This window comes from Schistocerca americana, chromosome 5, assembly GCF_021461395.2.
Source record: "Schistocerca americana isolate TAMUIC-IGC-003095 chromosome 5, iqSchAmer2.1, whole genome shotgun sequence".
Lineage (NCBI taxonomy): Eukaryota > Metazoa > Arthropoda > Insecta > Orthoptera > Acrididae > Schistocerca > Schistocerca americana.
In genome coordinates this window covers 64,227,490-64,249,392 of record NC_060123.1, presented here as the reverse complement: position 1 = coordinate 64,249,392, position 21,903 = coordinate 64,227,490, and positions in this window count along the sequence as shown.

Below are 21,903 nucleotides of genomic sequence, written 5' to 3'. Positions count from 1 at the left end.
AGACACTAAACTTCAGAAGCAGAACTCATGGAGGCTCGCTCCACCATCGAGCACCTCCATTCCTTGCCTATCACCTACACTTGTGGACCTGTACCTGTAACCTGACGCCTCAAGTCGCCTGATGCAACCGCCTCTGCCTCACCATTTACCCATGTCAGTGCATCACCTGCTGTTTATTCCATGTCTGCTCCTTCATCACCCGCTGTCATCAGCACCACATTTGTGCTACTGCTCTTCACCCTCACTCCTGTGCCAGAAAATGCCTGTCATACCACTTCTACATGTGCACAGTATGCAGCATCCCAGTCAGTGTTCGCACAGAATGGTGTCACCTGGGCCACTCCCATGCCTGCGTGGTATGCTGTAGCCCATGCTGAGCCAGCACCTGCACCCGGCACTGCCTGCCGCATCGTAACTGAACCTCCACAGCCTGTTGACCGCAATGTGCATGTGCAAGCACTGGCCTCACCCGGGCAGACCAGCACTAGTCTGCAGTTGCCATCTGATTCCAATGCCTCCCAGTCTGAGCCAGCACCTGCATGTGAGGCTGCCTGCTGCATCAAATCCAAACCTCCGCAGCTTGCTGACCACACGCATGTGCAGACTACCACCTTGTTTGGGAAACCCGGCTCCAGCCTTACAACTGACATCCAATGTCATTTCTGCTGACCAGGACATCAACCTCCAAGTGGCCCCTGCTGTCAAACTCTTCACCAGTGGCTACACTCCTCATAATCTTTTTATCTTGTCAACCATTAACAATGGCACAATGCACCACATTAATGCCATATCTGGCCCAAAGGTTAGTCAGTGCCCCAGACGTCTACCCCCTTGACCATCTCCACACTGTGAAGGCAGTAGTCGATAAGTTTTTGCAATGTGGCATCATTCGTCCATCAGATAGCAGCTGGGTGTCACCCATCTACCTCATCCCTAAGAAGGATGCCTTGGCCAGGCTTTGCAGAGACTATTGCCCCTTGACTGATCACACAGTCATGGACAATTACCCAGTCCCTAATATCCAAGACTTCACATGCTATCTTGCCTGTGCTAAATGTTTGGTGCAATTGATTGTAAGAAGGCATATCTGCAGAAACCGATGTACGAAGATGATATTCACAAGTCAGCCATAACCACATTTTTTGGATTGTTTGAGTCCCTTTTTATGCCTTATGGACTAAAAAATGCTGTACAGATCTGGCAATGCTTTATAGAGAGCCTGCTTTTCAAATTTTAATTTTGTTACACGTATCTGGACAATAGCCTCATTATTTTCTCCAGACATTGACTCACATTCTGCCCACCTTGAACAAATTCTATGTGCTTTTGAAGCCAATGGTGTAATGATTAACACTGACAAATGTCTACTCCGTAAGGCACAAGTCGCCTTCCTGGGCCACATCGTTAATGGTTCTGGCATCTGCCCAACTCCAGAGTGCAATGAGCTGATTGAAAACCTACTGCCACCATCCGCCTACCACGAACTCTGCTGTTTCCTCAGGATGGTCAATTTCTATTACCTGCCCTGCAGGAACCGTTAACACAGGCCCTCAAAGACACAGGAAGCTAACATTGACTACCGAGATGCAGTGCACCTTTCAAGCGATCAAGGATGATCTGGTTCAGGCGAGCACCTTAGCTCACCTGACTGCAGAAGTTCCCCTATACATCATCACTTATGCTAGTGATTTAGTGATAGGAGCCATCCTTCAGAATGAGATTAACAGCTCCGATCAAGCCTTGTGGTCCTTTCTCCGTAAGCTATCTATTGATGTCACAGCTGCTAATGTAGTTCCTTCAGCAAAGAAGACAAAGTAAAGATTCCAGAATTCGAATCAAGAACAGCTGCTAACATGAGTGACTTAGAAGCAAGTATCCTCGGAGTAGTGAAGCAACTTAAATCACTTAATAAAAGCAAAGCTTGACAAAAGATCTGTACCCAGATACTAGAAAATTGCACAGATCACAACAATATTCAAGAAAGACAATAGAAGTAACTCACTAAAACATGGGCCCATATCATTAACATCAATATGCAGCAGGATTTGGGAACATACACTGTGTTTGAACATTATGAATTACCTCAAAGAGAATGGTCTATTGACACATGGTCAACACGGATTTATGAAACATCATTCTCGCGGAACACAATAGCTCTTTAGTCACACAAAGTGTTGAGTGCTATTGACAGGGGATTTCAAATTGATTCCGTATTTCTAGATTTCCAGAAGGTTTTTGAAAACTACCACAGTAGCAGCTTGTAATCAGATTGTGTATTTATGGAATATTGTCTTAGTTATGTGACTGGATTAGTGATTTTCTGTCAGAGAGGTCACAGTTCATAGTAATTGATGGAAAGTTATCAAGGAAAACCTACATAGGGAGAAATGATCGTCATAATAAAATAAGGGAAATCAGAGCTCACACTGAAAGTGTGCGGTTTGAGAGTAGAATAATAGACAATTATTGTGAAGGTGATTTGATGAACACTCTGCCAGGCTATTAAGTGTGATTTACAGAGTATCCACATAGATGTAGATGTAACTGTAGGTGGCCAAGGCACAACACACATGGTCGGCTTACATCTGGGAGCTACTGTCCATTTACAAGGCCGTGCAGTATTTTGGAGAAGATATTGAAGTACGTCCCTTGCCATTATACAGACCACCAGCTCCTAGCTGACACCATCCATAGCCCACCCAAGGACAAGTGCATCCACATATTACTGTCACCTCGAATGCATTTTGCAGGTCACTATGGACGTCCATCACGTGAAAGGTGCAGACAGCGTAGTCGCTGACTACCTGTCACTCACTGGCACCGTGTCAGACACGATTGACTTTGATAAGCTCATGCAGGCTCAGCGGGATGACCCTCAGCCACAGCACCTCTTAAACAATGCTTGCTCAACCCTCATCATTGAGCCAAAGTTTGTTCCCAGTTCAACACACCCTGTCCTCTGTGATAGGCACACGCATGCCCACCTATCCCACAAAAATTCTGCCGCTTTATAGTCGAACGATACTTTCGGCCCCATGTTAAGCAAGATTGCAAGATGTGGAAGAGGGACTGTGTACTGTGCCAGCAATTTAAAACCACCTGGCACACTCAGCTCCTGCTATGCTTCTTACAGATACTAAAGGGACGCTTCCAACACATTCATGTGGACCTGGTCAACACCCTTTCCCCATCTGGCATCTACCACTACCTCCGCTACGTTGTTGACTGGGTAACATGCCGGGTAGAGCCTACCCCCAACTGAGACATCAATGCTGAAACAGTTGTCAAGGCTCTCGTGTCTACCTGGTTCATGCATTTTGGCTGTCCTGACTCCATAACCATGGACCAATGTAAGCAACTCGAGACCTTGCTGTTTGCCAAACTCTGTAAACTATGTGGCATTACCCATTATAGAGCTACTGCCTACCACCCTCCAGCTAATGGGGTTGTCAACAGGTGGCATTCACCCTAAAAGTCACTCTTATGTGCCATGGGGGTGACTGGTTTGACAGACTTCAGTGGGTGCTGCTGGATGTCAGCACAATGCATAGACAAGACCTCAGTAGCTGAGATTTTATACGGTGAGACACTATCCCTCCCTGGTGATTTCATCTCTTCCATCCACCCCCCTACACCAATCCTGCTTCCTGCCTTGGTTGACAGTGCCTGTGTCACATTGCCAACCTTCATGTTCCCTCCCCGCCCTCCCCCCCCATACCCTCCAAATATCTTTTTCATCTCTGAAACCTAGCCACGTGCAACCATGTCATGCTGCGTGACGATAATGTCAGCGCCACACTCCAGCCTCCATTCTCAGGTCTGCATATAGTGTTTCAATGCTGCACCAACACCTATGACAATCTACTTAATGGCAAGCCAGTTATGGTCTGCATCAGCTGACAAAGCTGCCATGTATCTCATTGACAAGATGCCTGATACAGACTATACCATTAAGGTGGCTTACCCCCTAATCCCAACCCTCCTCCTGCGTGACTATGCCCCCCCCCCCCCCTCTTTCCAGATGCTACTCGATGTCTGCTGCTTCCACCCAGAGGATCTTAGTCTCATTGTTATAGACAAGGATCTGGTAGTCACATTATCCTGTGATGATCGCACAATCTCACCTGTGACCCCAGTACACCACTTCCAGGAAGTTCTCACGTTACCTGATAACATCGACCCGACAAATCTGCCTGCACATTTCACCAATAACAGCAGCCTGGTCATCACCACTACTTGCCCACCCCCTCTGAACAGTGAGCTCCTCACAGACTCATCTGATGCACATATACTGGGGGATTCATCTTCCCCGCCTCCCCCTCCCATGCTAACCTGTGCCATCCACCCACCCGCCTTTTTCTTTCCCTCCCACCAAGGGGGAGGGGCTACTCTGTGGGAATGTTAGCTTCACTGGCCAGAGAAAATGACTCGCAGTCTTATCTCTGATGGTTGATGGTAGCAATTCAGTTCACTCTGTGACTCAATTGTGTTCTGTCATGTATCCTTGTATGTACCGAGTTTCTACAAAATAAAGTATGCTGTGGACTCTGTACCATTGTGTCATCTACCATTCACTAACACTATGTACCAGAGATCCACACATTAAGAAAGTATGCAACATTGAAGGTTAAATATTAACAACACCAAATTTTAATCTTGCCACTGTACCCCAGATTTGTTGTTCAATAAACATATATTTCTGGCTGCTGACACATAAAACTGGAGAAGGATTAGGCAGGTCCAAATAACCAATGTACCATAGCTAACATTGTGGTAACATCCAGTCTATACACTAGAGTAGATGGTGTATCAGTATCCAAGATTACAGTGTAGCAACGCTTGGAGGAGCACTCTTGAGCAGCCATAGTGGATGTGCGAGCTCAAGATGTAGAAGTGAGTCCTAGATGGCAGAAAGGAGTTGGGCCTAGGTTATATAAAACAGAATGTAGATATATGCTTCATATGGCACCGCATAATGACCCTACACCAAATAAAAAGATTGGGTGGGCCAAAAGAATGATCTACAATGAAAAGGGAGTGAAAGGAGGAATAAGGGGATTTATATGCATATAGGGAGTGTCTTTCTGAAATAAGTGGTGGTTGTTTTTTTTTTTTTTTTTTTTTTTTTTGCTTACTCTGAGCTAGCAAAGTGAATGAACTCATTGGTATTCTGTAAGCTTGATAAAATTAAACGAAAAGGGAAACAGAGGCCTGAGCTTTGCTATCAATTTGTGGCATAATGAGTGTAAGTATATCGATAGCAGCAAAAGCAACAGATGTTTGCAAATGCACTTCAGAATGTAACTCCTCTGAGCTGAAAATAGGGGCAATAATGAATCTGTTGATACATACTTAACTATACGTTGCACAGCATATCTCAAGAATAATCTGGACACATTTTATTTTATGTATTGTGCAGAAATATGTCTGAGTTGGTAAACTATCTGTCATAAGGGGATTAAATGCTTGTACCTGTGAAATTTTATAGTTTTGTGGAATATAAGAAGTACCTGGTGGAGTTTATAAGTACTTTTCTCGGGGGAGGTTAGTTCTAATTTAAGATAAGTTATCTATGCATTTTCTTGTATAAATTGCCAAATGAAATAAACACAGTAAAAGAGAATGACTGGTAGATATACTTAATAGTTTCTGGAGTGAAACGGATGGAATTGTAAAGATATACCAGATGCCTAAAAAGTAGTGATGACTGAGTGGAAGTTATGAATAATGGAACAGTTGTTTTGGGTGGCTAGTCCATACAGATTATGACAAAGTTAACACAGAAAGGTGGCGTGTGCAAAATGTTGTTGTGGCTTGTACTGTTAATGAAAGGGCTTTGTGAAAAAGCGATACATATAAATGGAAAGGTATGCCAATACTGAGTAATTATTAAGACTTCCAAATTCCAAAGACTGAAATACAAATCTAAAGGTACGGGATTTAGTGTAAGCTATGTTATCATTTTGAAATGAGCTCTAAAACACCATAAAATGACATATTGCATTTTTTTGTGTAAGTAGTTATAAGTAATGCAAAGAAGGCATTATTGTCTATGTGTAATGAATTAAGTGTGAAGCCACTTGTAAAATAATTAAAGATATTTTTAGTTGTTTCGGTGATTCAACTGTCACAACATCCTTCCTGTAAGTGGGGGATATGAGCAGTAATGTGTCACTTTGTGCAAAGTGATGTGTTGTTCCCCCTGTCTCTTTAACCAATGAAGGATGGTCATGACCCTGAACAAGCAGTTTTGTTATTTTAGTAAGTATTTGTTTTGGGCCGCATATTGTGTGGGAAGTTTTGTTTCTTTCATGCATGTCATGAGAGTGAAAGTTGATGCAGCGTATTTGTATGGCAGGGGTGATGGGCACCTGTATTTCTTGCACATGTAGACACGTGCATATTATTCCATAAGAATGCTGTCCCACCTAGGAGATTTTTTGTGGACCACAGAACTTAGCAGTGCAAGACAGTGAGGTCACTTGTCAACAGAAGTCCATAGAAGACAGACAAAGCTAAACAACAAAGGCATATATGTTTGGGGTGCATTGTTAAAGCAAGTGTTGTTAAAGCTTTGGTATAATAAAGTCTAGCAAGGACTGTGATAACAAAGGTAAAATACCTGTGTGATAGAGAAGCAGCATCTGAAATTATTTCATAGTGATTGGTGTTTGAGATTTCCAGCTGGTATAGACTTGGCACCTTTGAGAATGGAGTCTGCTGCCTCAAGACACAGCAACATGGCCCAGTCAGACAGTTAATAGAGATAAGTAACAGCAAGCAAAAATACTTGTGACCTAAATAGTCCAACTCCATATGCAATTTGAACAATGGTAGGTGTGTTACATTCCAAACTGGACTGCATATTGTTCACCTCACACACTTTCTCAGCAACTGTACATACCTTTATCTCATAAAGCAGACATCTCAAAGATGTAAACTACAGACAATCACTGGTTAGTGGATGGTATCTTCAGCTTGATATTGCCTATAATTGAGCAAATAAAATCAATGGGAGGTGGAAATATGCATCTACAAGAAATCAGGAAAAACATCAAACAACTAATTAAACAAACAATGCTTAAAATTTTACAGTGAAATGCACAATCCGCAGTATCCAATAAGGAGAGTTTGCTGCAAGAATTACACCATAATGAAGTAACTGTTCCAGCACTCTCGGAAACATAGTTTAAATCTTCTTGAAGTGTAGTATTTCCAGTATACGGTTTTATAAGAAATGACAGAATGGATGGGAGAGGAGATGTGGCAATGTCTTTCCAGAGGACTCTTTCGTACACAATTTTACCTGTACAACTACTACTGGACAAAGGGACTCAAGTTGTGGGAGTCACAATTCATTTACACATGCAGAGTTTCTCTCTAATGTCTGTTTACTGTCCACCAATTACCAAGATTCATTAACAGAATATGAAGAAATATTTTTACACAGACACAACCGCTGTAGCTAGTATGTGGTGACTCTGACGCACATAATGTTTTTTGGGGGTGTGGAGATACAATTGGCTGCGGGACACATATGGAAGAGCTAACTGGAGACTATGGTTTAGTATTAGTTAATGACAGAATATCCACCATAGTATCCAGTCTAGATAGATGACAAACAGTGGTTGACCTAACCATGTTGTGATGCTTCCAACGGGGGCCACCTCTGACAATTCAGAGCACCAGCGTCCCAGGAGAAAGCCGGACCCCATGCAGCAAGAGCCTGAGATGCAGACACTGGCACCATTCTGAAACTGCAAAGGGGGTACGTGGAAAGCCTAGCTTAAGAATGGACACCTCGCGAAGAGCCTGGTTTGCTGAAAACTGATGGATCCTTTTAGCCACTAGGATGGAGCATCAAGAATGCATACATGAAGGCGTGTCAAATCTTCTGGCTCACAGAATCTGTTTTTACCTGCCTTAGAAAGTGAGAACCTGTCGACAATTCCAGCACCCCACAGGTACTGGAAGGAGCATGCACAGGGAGGAGTGTAAAACTAAAGAACTGTGAAAAAAGTCAGCCTGCTTAAAAATATGTTTTCTGGACTGGAGGGACATTCCTCATAAATCACAAACACCAACAGGTTCTGCGAAGGAGCACAGACTTGAGACTGCCCAGACTGCATGCAGAGAGAGCTGCTAGAAATAAGTGTTGTGTGTCTGCTTTTACAACAACTAAGGAATGCAGTAAAACATTGCAACAATGCATGACCAACACTGGAAAAACACCCTTAACAGTGAAATTGTGAGAAAGATGCCAATTCCTGAGTCATGCAAGATAGAGAATTTCCACCCTGCACTGGGAAGCCTGGTCATGAAACAGTGATCATTTATTGGGAAGCATTGCAAATTTAACCTGCCTATGGCAGTGTTATGAGAAGGTAAGCATTTGAGAAGTAGTTGAGCTGGGAGACGGGTGAAAAGGAAAGAGGACAGTCAGTGAGGCGGCACGGGAGCAAGAAGAGCAAGAGGAGATGGAGGCTCTTCCACCCATTGCCAACATACACCTTCCAAAAGTGCAATAACACTGCTTTGGTTATGGCAATGTGGACTGCTCCAGGCCCTTACTGCACAGGTGCAGCACAGTGAGTACAGCTGTCGACTTGTGCCTCACACCTATGGGGTGACACACCATTCTGACACTGTAATCACCACAATACTAATTCTGAAGAATGACGAGAGTATTCATCCCCCCCCCCCCACCCCCCTGATTCCCCTTAATAACTGAGTCATGTCCATGTCCAGTCAAATTGTCCCTGAGATTTGTGATGTTTGTTTTCTTTTATGTAGATAAGTTACTGAACAAATGTAGTCATATCATGCTCTATTCATCTAAACAGTCTGCTCCATTCGCTTATCAGTTCCCTAATCTCATAGCCTTTTGTGTTTGATTTAATTTAATTAATGACGTCACTTTATTATTAGTTCCCAACATGGGGCAATGTCATTTGTCATCTACTTGTCATCTCATGTCAGAGAGCAGACAATAATTCTCAATTCACTACATTTTTGTGTCCAATGTGGAGCTTTGATTTGATTTCATTCTCACATTTTTGCTAGTTTGATAACTTCTAAATTTTCAGACATGACTCAGAAAGAATTCTCATTCCTTAACTAAAATATGTTAACCTCTTTAAGTGTGACATCAGGCACACAGATTGTGTGTTTGGGCAAGCTGTATGTGTTGCAAATATGCTGTGTGAAGTAGATATAGTAGTAGCTAGTGTGTTTTGTTTCGGTACCCAAAGCCTCCCCTGTATTTTGTGCAGTGGTTTTAGGACATATAGTTTGTTGTTGCGAATATTCTGTTCCATGTTTTCACTGTTCTGTTCGAGGATACCAGCGCTGCCATCCATGTCATACTGTCTGTCTCAATTTGTTTTGTGAAATTCTTTTAGTTTGTGGTTTCATTTTTCTCTGCAACTGAGGTCTGGGAGATAGATAAATATGGAAACCATCAAGCTAATGGAGGAGAGAGCAAGTGTGAGCGAGAAAATGACTGCATGACTGTGGGAGTACACAGATTCAGAGTACACTAGAAACTGAGAGGCCAATTGAGGAAAGTTCAGGGATGAGCAAGGAAACACAAGGCACATCTGTAGGCCATACACAAAGGCAGAGTCCACTGGATTGAATTCTCACAATATTATAAAACCATGCAACACAGTTGCCAGCCACGAGGGAGGAGAAAAAAAAACGTGGTTTGAAGGACTGGAAGCCAAGCTAAAACTTTGCTATCAAAAGCTCAATGACAGATCGTTGAAGTTAGGCATGAATTGGAAACAAAACCAAAAAGACATGGACAGAGGTTACCAAAAGCCTGGACGAGGTGAGAAAAGTGTCTGAAATGAAGGTTGTCAACTTAGAAACAGAGGATAAATGTGAAAGTGACTGACAGCGCCACATGCACAGATGAGAAAAATAAATCATCCAAGGAAACACAAACACGAGTGTCAGTCCTTGAGCAAGAAGTGTCTGCAATGTGATGAAGTAATGTCCTTGTAATGCAGATCATGCCAATGAACTTGCACAATGCATTGCCAATGCACAGGGTGGACTTACCACTGTCTAAATTTGGTCGAATGTACAATGCCCGCCAATGTACCCAAAAAATTTAGTGGGTGAAAGGAGTGGCAAATGTAATGCTTTACTGATTGCACAGAAGATGTTCTATGGGGAGGCTGCCTGGTTTGTAACAATTTAAGAGAACAGTAGTTACAAGGATTTCTGCACTAAGTTTCATGCAATGTAGTGGGACCTGGCTGAACAAGCAAGTGCAAAGATGACTATATATCAGGGTATGTGCCACAATCCTGCCAATCCATGGTAAGATACACTGCTCACTTTGTAGTTCTGCTGAGATGCATGGATGACAAAATGAGAGATGAGGAATTGTGCAGTGAGATGCACACACATTCTCATATTCACTTACAATGTGCTCTGGTCAAGGCACTGTTGAGAGAGCAGTTCTTCTATATTTAATGATCTTTGGATGACACTGAAGAGCAGGAGAAATGATGGATGGTTCAAGCTAGTGCATTAAGGGCTGAAAATAGGGTGCATCAAGGGTTTGTATAGCATAATGACAGGCAGAACTGGCACAATAACAGATGAAGGAGAGAAAAAGGGAACAAGTGAGAGTGTGATAGATGCAATGGTTCACACTATGGATAGCAGGGCAAGAAAAAGTGCCTAACCACAGGCATCACATGAACTGCGTTCAAGTGTTGCATAATGAGACAGAGTGAGGGAGTAATGGAGGTTCACTACTACTGGCCCCACCTCAGGCAGAGGTGTGTGAGATCATACAAGTGAATGACCAAAGACAATGAGATATCTCGGGGGATACCACTGTACAAAAGGGACATCACATATGCACTGTGCGATACTGGCAGCCACAAGCTCAAGATGACATTGACCAGTTCTGTGATGACAGAGTTGCCAGAAAATGAGGACAATCTGTGTCTCCTCATTAAGATAACCGTGGAAGGAATTAAGATGAGAGCGTATCTGTATTCTGGGTCATAAGTGACAGCATTTTTTACATGTTTTTACTCAAAGCTTGTAAAAGGTGGTAGTAAATTAGCTCAGATATCAATAAAAGGAATTTCACTAACTCCCACTTTCGGATCAAAAAGGAAGATGGTAGAAAAACAGGTCGTGATGGAAGAAGTGGCTTCCAAATCAATGCAGTTGTCATCTGTGCATTCCCACTCTATTTAACACTGAAGTGACAAAGAAACTAGTATAGGCGTTTGTATTCGAATACAGAGATATGTAAACAGGCAGAATGTGGTGCTGCAGCTGGCAATGCCTATGTAAGACAAGTGTCTGGCGCAGTTGTTAGGCTGGTTACTGCTGCCACAATGACAATTTATCCAAATTTAAGTGAGGTTGAACGTGGTGTTATAGTCAGCACACAGCATCTCCAAGGTAGCAATGAAGTAGAGATTATCCCATATGACCAGTTCACGAGTGTACTGCGAGTATCAGGAATCTGGTAAAACATAAAATCTCTGACATTGTTGTGATCAAAAAAATATTCTGCAAGAACGGGACCAACGATGACTGAAGAGAATTGTTTAATGTGACAGAAGTGCAACCCTTCCACAAATTGCTTCAGATTTCAATGCTGAGCCGTCAACAAATGTCAGTGTGCAAACCATTCAATGAAACATCATTGATATGGGCTTTTGGAACCAAAGGCCCTCTCGTGTACCCTTGATGACTGCATGACACAAAACTTTATGCCTCGCCTGGGCCCGTCAACACTGACAGTGGACTGTTGATGACTCGAAACTTGTTGCATATGAGGAGTCTCATTTCAAATTTTATCAAGTGGATGGATGTGTGTGGGTATGGGGACAACATCATGAATCCATGGACTCAATGTCAGCAGTGGACTGTTCAAGCTGGAGGAGGCTCTGTAATGGCATGGCGTGTGTGCAGTTGGAGCGATATGGGACCCCTGATGTCTAGGTATGACTGACAGGTGACATGTATGTAAACACCCTGTCTGGTCACCTGCATCCATTCACATCCATTGTGCATTCCAAACGATTCTGGCAATTCCAGAAGGACAATGTGACACCCAAATTGCTACAGAGTGGCTCCAGGAACACTCTTCTGAGTTTACACACTTCCACTGGTCACCAAACTCCTCAGCCATGAAGATTATTGAGCATATCTGGGATGCCTTGCAATGTGCTGTTCAGGAGAGATCTCCACCCCCTCGTACTCTTATGGATTTATGGACAGCCCTGCAGGATTCATGGTGTCCATTCCCTCTAGCCTACTTCAGACTTTAGTTGAGTCCATGCCACATCATGTTGTAGCACTTCCGCATGCTTGTGGGGGCCCTACATGATATTACAAAGGTGTACCAATTTCTTTGGCTCTTTAGTGTATAATAAACTCTAGAATAGAGTGATGATCATAGATTGGACCACTAAAACTAAGGTCAGTTTGTTCATGGTTTCCAGATCAAGTCAGTTGGACAACCACAAGTCATGATGAGAATTCCACACACACACACACACACACACACACACACACACACACACACACACACGATGAAACAGAATCTGACAGACATGATGTGACTGGTCGTGGATTAGAGACCCTTGCACATGTATTTTTAGGATTTAGGGGGCCAGAGGCCATTAAGAATATGATCCCATGATACCCCAAGCTATCCATGTGAGTGCAGAAGACATGCTCCAAAAGGAATATAACAACATGCAGATAGATACCACAATCAGATGCAATGACAACAAGTGCACTTAGACTGTAACAACGGTTAAGTGTGAAACCCCACAGCAACAGGGAAACTCACACAGAGTAGAGAATACATAGAAGATTGCAAAGTGGCTGAGGAGCACTGTGACTTGTGCCACGAATGTACAGTATGTGCCCACTTGCCAGCACTAGAAGATAATGTTGTTCCATCTGTAGTAAAGAAATCTGTGAAGGTCAGATGGTTTTTGGATGACCGCAGGTGTTTCCACATGTCAAAGTGGCAAGAAAAATTGGTGTCTTACTCAGAAGTAGGGGATACTGTGGCTAATACAAGTGTGTATGCAGTTTATGATAATGAGCATGAGGTTGCAGCCTGAGAGCATATGTGGCTCACTGTAGTAGTGTATAGCAGTAGCAGAACAGATACTTGCAGATGACTGCTAAAAACATGTTGTATTTTGTGAACAGATTTTCTGTCATTAGTAATTAGTACATATTTATTGTGCTTAGATGGTCATTTTTGTGTATAATTAGTGAGTGGGACACTTGGTGAGAAAGTGGAGAGGTGATATGACTTTACATGTGTATGCACGTGGGTTCCGCGGGCCATCACAACGCATAGTGCGAAGTTGAGAGGAACTACCTGCATTTGATAATATGAAACTTCCTGTACGTGACATTATCATTCATCTCACACAAGCACATTGCTGTTTCCATATATGTTACTTTTTTGTTTGTTAGTTGTGTATCCTTAAGTGTAATAAAGAATAGTGTTCCATGTTCTACTGTATTATCAAATTTGATGAGATTTCTGTTGCAGCCTGCAGAGGCATGCCAAAGATACATTGTGGTTAGCAAAGAAGACATTTTGTCTTTTAAAAGTAGTGCAGGAGAGGTGGAGTATTTTAGATACGAGTGCGAGAAAGTGGAATCCTACCTACTGCACGTCACATATTTGTGTGTGCAAGTTGGAAATGAGTCGCGAGCAGAATGGTAATGCTGCGGTCAAACTGCACTGACAAGTATTTGTTGGTCGATCCATGGAAGTTTAGTGAAAGTGGACAGAAGAACCATGGAGTGTTTATGCTACTCTGTTCTAATTGTATTTTGACCATTGTTATTGTAACATGAACAGTAGAAAAAGAACCATTAAAAACTTCTGTCTCACCCTTGGTGAAGGGAAGACATGTATTCTGATCTCATATTGAGAATGGACATGGTTTTTAAGTCAACTTTCTCTCATATGTAACTTATTTTGTTTATAATGCTTGGAGACATGAGAGGCTTATGAAACAGTATTTATTTATGTGAAGTGTGGAATTTTTAAAATGTCTGAAGTTAAAATATATGCCGTTAATTGAAGCAAATGAAACTTGGTAGGTCTACTTATTTTTATAAGTAGAAAGGGTCTTAAGAAATTCCTGTACCTAGCAGCATACTTCGGAGAAGAAGTGAAAGAGTTTGCAGCAGCAGGTCAGCCAGCAGGGAAGTTTGGCTGAACATCTCAAGTAAGTCATCTCGGAAAAGAAGTGGAAGTTTGCATACATACTTCAGCACTTTAAGTCCTCCAAACCGTTTGAGTATATAGGTCTATTGCAGGGATATGAGCCATGACACACGGGGCTGGGAGCAGGGTTTGAGTAGTAATGGACAAGGGTGCTGGGTAGGTTTGGGGATGGCAGAATACCAGTTTGGGAGCAGTGGTGAGGATTAGTTTGTGCAATATTCATTTCAGAGCACAATGAGAGGCAGTTCAAACCCTGGCAGAGAATGTGATTCAGTTTTTCCTGTCCTGGGTCAAGAGCAGAGTGCTCCTTTGTGGTGAGGCAGTGACTGGAGAGAGAAGGCATGGGAGATATGTACCTGAAGAGGGTTGAGAATGCAATTTCAGTCCAATTAGGCCTTAGTGTGACCCATGGCATATTTGGAGAGGGCTGCTGATCACTACAGATGTGACAACCAAGGGGGGCTAGGCTGTATGGAGGGGACTTGCTGATACTGAATGGGTGGTAGCTGTACACACACACATATCCATCCACACATACAGACACAAGCAGACATATATATATATATATATGTGTGTGTGTGTGTGCGCGCGCGCGCGCGCGCGCGTATACCTGTCCTTTTTTTCCCACTAAGGTAAGTCTTTCCGCTCCCGGGATTGGAATGACTCCTTACCCTCTCCCTTAATACCCACATCCTTTCGTCTTTCCCTCTCCTTCCCTCTTTCCTGATGAGGCAACCGTTGGTTGCGAAAGCTAGAATTTTGTGTGTATGTTTGTTTTTGCTTGTGTGTCTATCGACCTGCCAGCGCTTTCGTTCGGTAAGTCACCTCATCTTTGTTTTTATATATAATTTTTCCCACGTGGAATGTTTCCCTCTATTATATTGACATCATATATATATATATTTATTTATTTTAAACAACACATCAATGCAGAAAGTGGCACAGTGTATGCAAGTTACTTTATTGGGTCCACAGACAAAATATATTGTAAATTACATACATTGATAAATACACATTGTTTACTAAGCATTTAGTAAATTGTCATCTTTTTAGGATGTTATTTGAGGCTTATTTCATTATAAATTACAATTATTGTTTACAACATTCATGTTATTTGTACTTGTGACATTTCTTTTTGATGCACTAATTTCAATCCAGTTTCGTACAATTTAACTGTAGTATGCATAAAATCATTAATACAATTTTGTATCAAGTTTTGAGATAGTGAATATATTTTTATTGTTTATCTCTAAAGCTCAAAGGTAATTTTTCCAACAGCTTTTGGTTCTGCATATGATTTGTATTTCACTGAATAATTGTGATCTGCCTGTGGAAGAGGTTCTGTTTCCTGATGGCAGGTTTGCATTCTATTTTCAGTTATCAGAAAGATTTGAATTTTGTCCATCACATGGGTTTACATATGTATCTGGTGGGTAGTGTTAGGATCTTAAAATGCTGGCCTACATGATTCTATTTAAGGTTGGCTATCATTCTTATTGCTCTTTAGTTTGAATATTCTATTAATGTTTGCTTTGGAGGTGCTTCCCCATAAAAATATGTCAAACTTAATGCCAAATGGCCTAGTGCTCAGTACATAACTTTCATAATATTTGGACCTGGTAACGGAGTTTGTGCATCACAGGTTTGAACTGATTTTCCACACTTCTAGTCACGCATTTATCCCAGTTTACATTTATTATTCCAAGGAATTTCGGGTATCTGGTGTTAACTGCTATTCACACATCTATGCAAATGTTGGTATCTTCACTGAATTTGTTTACTTTTGTCAGATGGTATTTTGCAACAATGTGAATCTTCCAAGTTTCCAGTGTGTTACTTGATCCAGAAAACAGTAGTAATTCAGCCATAAACTGATTTCCTACTGGAATTTTGGCTGTAAACTGTTCAGCCATCTTCACAATGAACTGAAAAGATAGAGTAAATTGCTCCCATCCACTATACCAGAGGGGTGAACCAACTGACATACATACATACAGGGAACATTGTAGGGGGGAAATGGATTACAGATGTGTGCTGTTGTGATACCCTCTGAAGTACGTTTTCATCACTTAACAGTACCACTGAGTGCAAACTAAAAGTGCCCGAATCAACATTTTACCAATCTTAAAACAGACATGATTACATACATATTTCTAACATATTTGAAGTAAATCAGTACATTCAATTAACACAAATATTCACCCATGGATTTAAAAACCAAAATGGTACTGTGCCCAAACGCAGTGAGTTTATTCATTCATGTGTACGGTTAATGGATGACAATTTTTCTGACTACACTTCAGTTCTTCATTGCAGTATAACCTCTTACAACATGCTACGAAGCTGTTGCGTCTCCTTTTTGTGGCAACTATTCCAGCTCAGGAACAGTGAGATGGGCACCACGAAAGTTGGGCTGCAGCATACATGACTACTCCATTGACCAAGCTTTGGTGACAAAGCACATCACACAGGGGCAGACTGCATGCAACAGGGCATCTGGCAGGTTGTGTACACACTCTGCAGGCAAGCTGACAGGCTTTCACAAGCACCTGTGCTGATAGAGCAATGTTGGAAGAGCCTAACTTACCCAGTTTACAGTATTATTGTTCATGGGCTTATCAGTTTGCTTGCACCAAGCTGGCCTTTTGCCAGCTGTGTGAACTGCTAGGTAGGTCCTGTTTGACTGTGCTGATATGGTGTCACAGTTCACCTGCACCTTTGCCTTTACTGTCTTTGTGCCTCTCTACAGAGGGACTTCCCATTTTTCCATACTCGTCTTTTTTTAATACAGAATCACCCTATGTGAATTTTTTTTTATAGTGCAAAATTTACACAATATATCACCACTACTCATTACAAACATCTCAATTATATAGTCTTACATACTTCAAATTATGAAAAAAATTTGATACATAAATACAATGACAGCGTGTTAGTAGTTAATATTTACTTGAATGTGGCAATTTTTGAAGAAAAGTTACCTATGCCTAAATACTGTCCTATTTACAGAACATTACTACCTGAATGCAGCTTTGCAATTAATACTGTTACTTATATAGTTAGTTTTTGGCCCTTGAATTTTCAGATAATTCATAGAAAGAGTGGCTAATGAGGTGCACATTTTTAATTTCCTATCGAACCGGTTTATGTTAAATGGTAGTTGGTTGACCACCCTTGTACCAGAGCACAAAACCACATAATCTTACATAAGAAGCAAAATCTACATAAAATTATTTGTTTAGTACCGTGAAGGTAAGATTTCTCGAACTAATTTTTATGAAAAAAAACTTAAGGTGGAAATTTATTTGGGCATAGGAATTCAAATCAAAATGGACTACACAATATTACAATTTTTTGTTTCATCTCTATACTTAACTGTAAATTTGTAGTTTACACCACAAATTCCAAATAGCACCTTGGGGATGCAACAATCTCCATCAATTATACCTTTAGTTAAAGACATTGCATTCAAATAACCTGGGACATGATAGTAACGATGTCAAATCATGTTCCTGCTTGTAGACTGCCACATAATAGCACTTCAGTTAAATGTAAATTCTACTGAAGGTTCAGCAAAGAAACTTTGTTGAATATGTAAACAACCTTGAGAAATCATGAATACTGTTTTACTAATCTGTTTCCCAATAATTCTTCTGAGAAGTATGCAACACTACACTGTTTTGGAATCAACAATACAGATGCAACTTGCACCAGATGTACCTTTGTCAACAGTAACTGGAAAATCTCATTTCAACTTTCTATTAATCAACAAACCAGTTTTGATTAATTAATTCAGACATTTCTGGCTGTTAAAAATCAAGGTGGCAGCAGGTGGTTTGAAGGCAATGAAAGAGCACAATCAGCATTATCTTACGTCAAGCCCGTATCTTAATCCTGAGACAAAATTAACTTTTCATAAAATTTCTTTTGTATAAAGATTTACTTACATGACCATTCTCCATCAAGCACATCATTAACCCACTATGACCTTTTAGTCTGAAGCTAATTTTCATTGTCTTAAAGTCTACGTAATTTCATTTGAAGCAAAAATAATCTACCTTTACAAGAATTTCAATTACAAATGTACTTTTTATCAGCTTCAGAGCCTGATACATTATAACCTGGAAAATTTATACAAGAGGAGCCATTTCACACTATCACTTGGTCAAGTGATCTGGCTATGAAACAAGAAGTCTTCTTTACTTGACTAGGTTGGAGGTTTCTTATCACTAATCGGTGGCATCTAAAAGAAGGATTGTGGGTAATCTATTCTGGTTGCGTAATTTTTATGTTTGTATTTTAAAAAGTTCAAATGGCTCTGAGGACTATGGGGCTTTACAGCTGTGGTCATCAGTCCCCTAGAACTAGATCTACTTAAACTTAACTAACCCAAGGACATCACACACATCCATGCCCAAAGCAGGATTTGAACCTGCAACCATAGCAGTCACGTAGTTCCGGACTGAGCACCTAGAACCACTTGGCTGCCACAATGCTTGTATTTTCAAAAAAAAAAAATTGAGATCAGTTTGAACCCAAAATTGTCCTGTGTTAAGGCCACAATAAGTTTATTTTTCCGACTTACAAGTCTACTTTCTTCTCCTGAAAAGGGAAATGCTAAAGCTCAATCTAAATAGAGTGAGGTCAATTAAGTGAAACGGAATCACAAGGATTTTTGCTCAGAAAAATAGTGTGTAGTAACAGCACCAGAAAATGGTAAAACATGGGGATATTTTGTGAATAGGAAGGTAAGACAAACTTACTATAAATACTTCAGTGATAGAGTTATCAGAATAGACAGCAAACAAACACAGACAATGATAGTTCAGGTAGACATTCTGATGTCACAAGCCCAAGAGAGAAAGTGTAGGATAATACTAAAATGGAAATTCAGTATATAAAGGGAAATAATCAGTTGCAGTGGACTGGAACGTGGTTGAAGGGAATGAGGTAGTAGAAAGGGTTACATGAGAATATAGGCTTGGTAATAGGAAAGAGAGGAGAAAGGCTGTTCTGCAATAAATTTCAGCTACTAATAGCAAATACTTTGTTAAGGAAGCACAAGATGTGATACACCTGGAGCAGTATAGGAGATACAGAAAGATTTCAGTTAGATTACATCATGATCAGGCACAGATTCCAACAGCATATATTGGATTGTAAAGTATACCCAGGAACAGATATAGATTAAGCTCAGTTTAGTAATTATGAAGAGTAGACTTAAGTTTAGGATACTAGTCAGGAAGAACCAACACACACAGAAATGGGATACAGAAATATTACAGAACGAGGAACCTACTCACCATATAATGAAGAGGCTGTGTTGCAGATATTCACAACAGAAAGACTGTCACAAAAGAGCTTTCAGCCAACAAGGCTTTTATTGACACACACACACACACACACACACACACACACAGTCACAGTCTCTAGCAACTGGGGGGGGGGGGGGGGGACGGACTTATTTGATGATCTGACAAGCATTAACAGATAAGATTTAGGGATCCAGTACCAGTCAGAATTTAAGAGTTTGACAACTTCAGATCAAATAAGCCAGAAGAGATAGGTAACATTTGCCCAGAATTTCTAATATCATTGGGGAAGACTATTCATGGTATGTAGAACATATTGGCAATGTACTATCAGGCTTACAGGAAGACATCCACACAATTCCAACAACGGCACGAGCTGTCAAATTGAACTATTGCAAATTGGCTTAACAACTCATGTATCCAAGTTACTGACAACAATATACAGAAGAGTGGAAAGGAAACAGGATGTGTTAGATGCTCAGTTTGGCCTAAGGAAACAAAGGCAGTTCTGAAACTGCAGTTGATTCTGGAAGAAAGACTAAAAAGACACAATCACAGGATTTGTAAACTGGTAAAGTTTTCAACAATGTCAAATGGTGTAAGAGGTTTGAAACTCTGAAAGAAAATAGGGGTAAGCTAGAGGGAAAGATAGGTAATATGTACAAGAAACAAGAGGGAACAATATAAAGAAGTACAAGTATAACACAGGGATGCAATCTTGCCCTTACTGCTCTTGAGAAGTTATGACAGAAATAAAAGGAAAGTTCAAATATGGAATTAAAATTCAAAGGTGAAAGGATATCAATGATTTGATTCACTGATGACATTGCTATCCTCCATGAAAGTGAATTACAAGCTCTGGTGAATGGAATAAACAGCATTAAGTACAGAGAATGGGTCTATAGAGTCAACTGCAGTCAAGTAATGGGAAGTAGCAGAGATGAGAACAGTCAAACTAATCAGGATTGGGATCATGAACTAGATGAAATTAAGGCATTATGCCACCTAGTCATCAAAGTAAACCACAATGGATGGAGCAAGATAATCATCAAAAGCAGCTTAGCACTGCCAAAGAGGGCATCTCCGGCTAAGAGGAGTCTACTAGTGTCAAATATAGCCCATACGTTGAGGAAGAAAGTTCCGAGAATGTACATTTGGAGAACAGCATTGTATGGTAGTGAAACATGGTCGGACTATGGGAAATTGGGAATAAGATAATCTAGGCATTTGAGATGTGCTGCAGAACGTTGAAAATTTGGTGGACTGATAAGGAACGAGGTGGTTCTCCGGAGAATTTGCAAAGACAGGAACATGTGAATAATGCTGACAAAGGACAGGCTGCTAGGACATGTTAAGATATCACAAAATACCTTCCATGGTACTAGAGGGAGCTGCACAGGGTAAAAACTGAAGACAAATTTCAATATATCCAGCAAACAATTGAAAATGTACAGGGCAATTGCTACTCTGTAGATTAATACATTGCCACAGGAGATGAATTTATGGCAGGCTGCATCAAACCACTGATTTGGGGGGGGGGGGGGGGGCGCACTTCTTCAATTTGCCAGTTTTAGCTCCCAACAGAATGTTCAGGCTAGTGTAAACCTGTTCTTATTTTCCATCTCGAAATAGAAACTGCTGACATGACTGACAAGTTACTAAAATAGTTGCTACACAAGCCTACAGCCCTCAATTCTTGCACTATGCTTTAGCACTTTCATCCTTTCTTCTATTCATTTGCAACATTCTGAATAAAAACTGACCAGATGTTAAATATTTTTTCTGAAAAGAAGTGAATCTTATTTCATCCATACAATTTCTACATTGATAGGGAGTATACACAAATAATATTCCCAACAGTTCATTCCTTTCAACTTGTTTAACATTACTAAGCTGTTAAAAACTGTGCACCAGGAACATAATGGCAAAATGACTTAAAATTTCTAAACAAACAGCTGGAATTTAAAGTGAGACCTAATATTTGTTTAGCTTGGATTCTGAAATTTAGTCGAGGGCTACTGACATAACTTTAAAATACAACTACAGCAGTAGCCTGGAATTCCAGTATCTGTACATAAACTTTTGTTCTGTATCCAAATTTTCTTCCACTGAATTTCTAATCTTATGATTCAACTCCATTCACTACCAAATGAACTATTAAGCTCTACTTGGTAAAGAGTTTTGAATGAAGCTGACTTGTTCTTACCAGAATGTTTTGCACAAATTAATTTATTTCACACAATTAAATATGCCAAATGCTTGTAAATAAAATGTTTTTATTATCACAACATAAATGATCACAAAAAGAAACAGTTCTTACAAATAACAAATTACCTCTTTTCC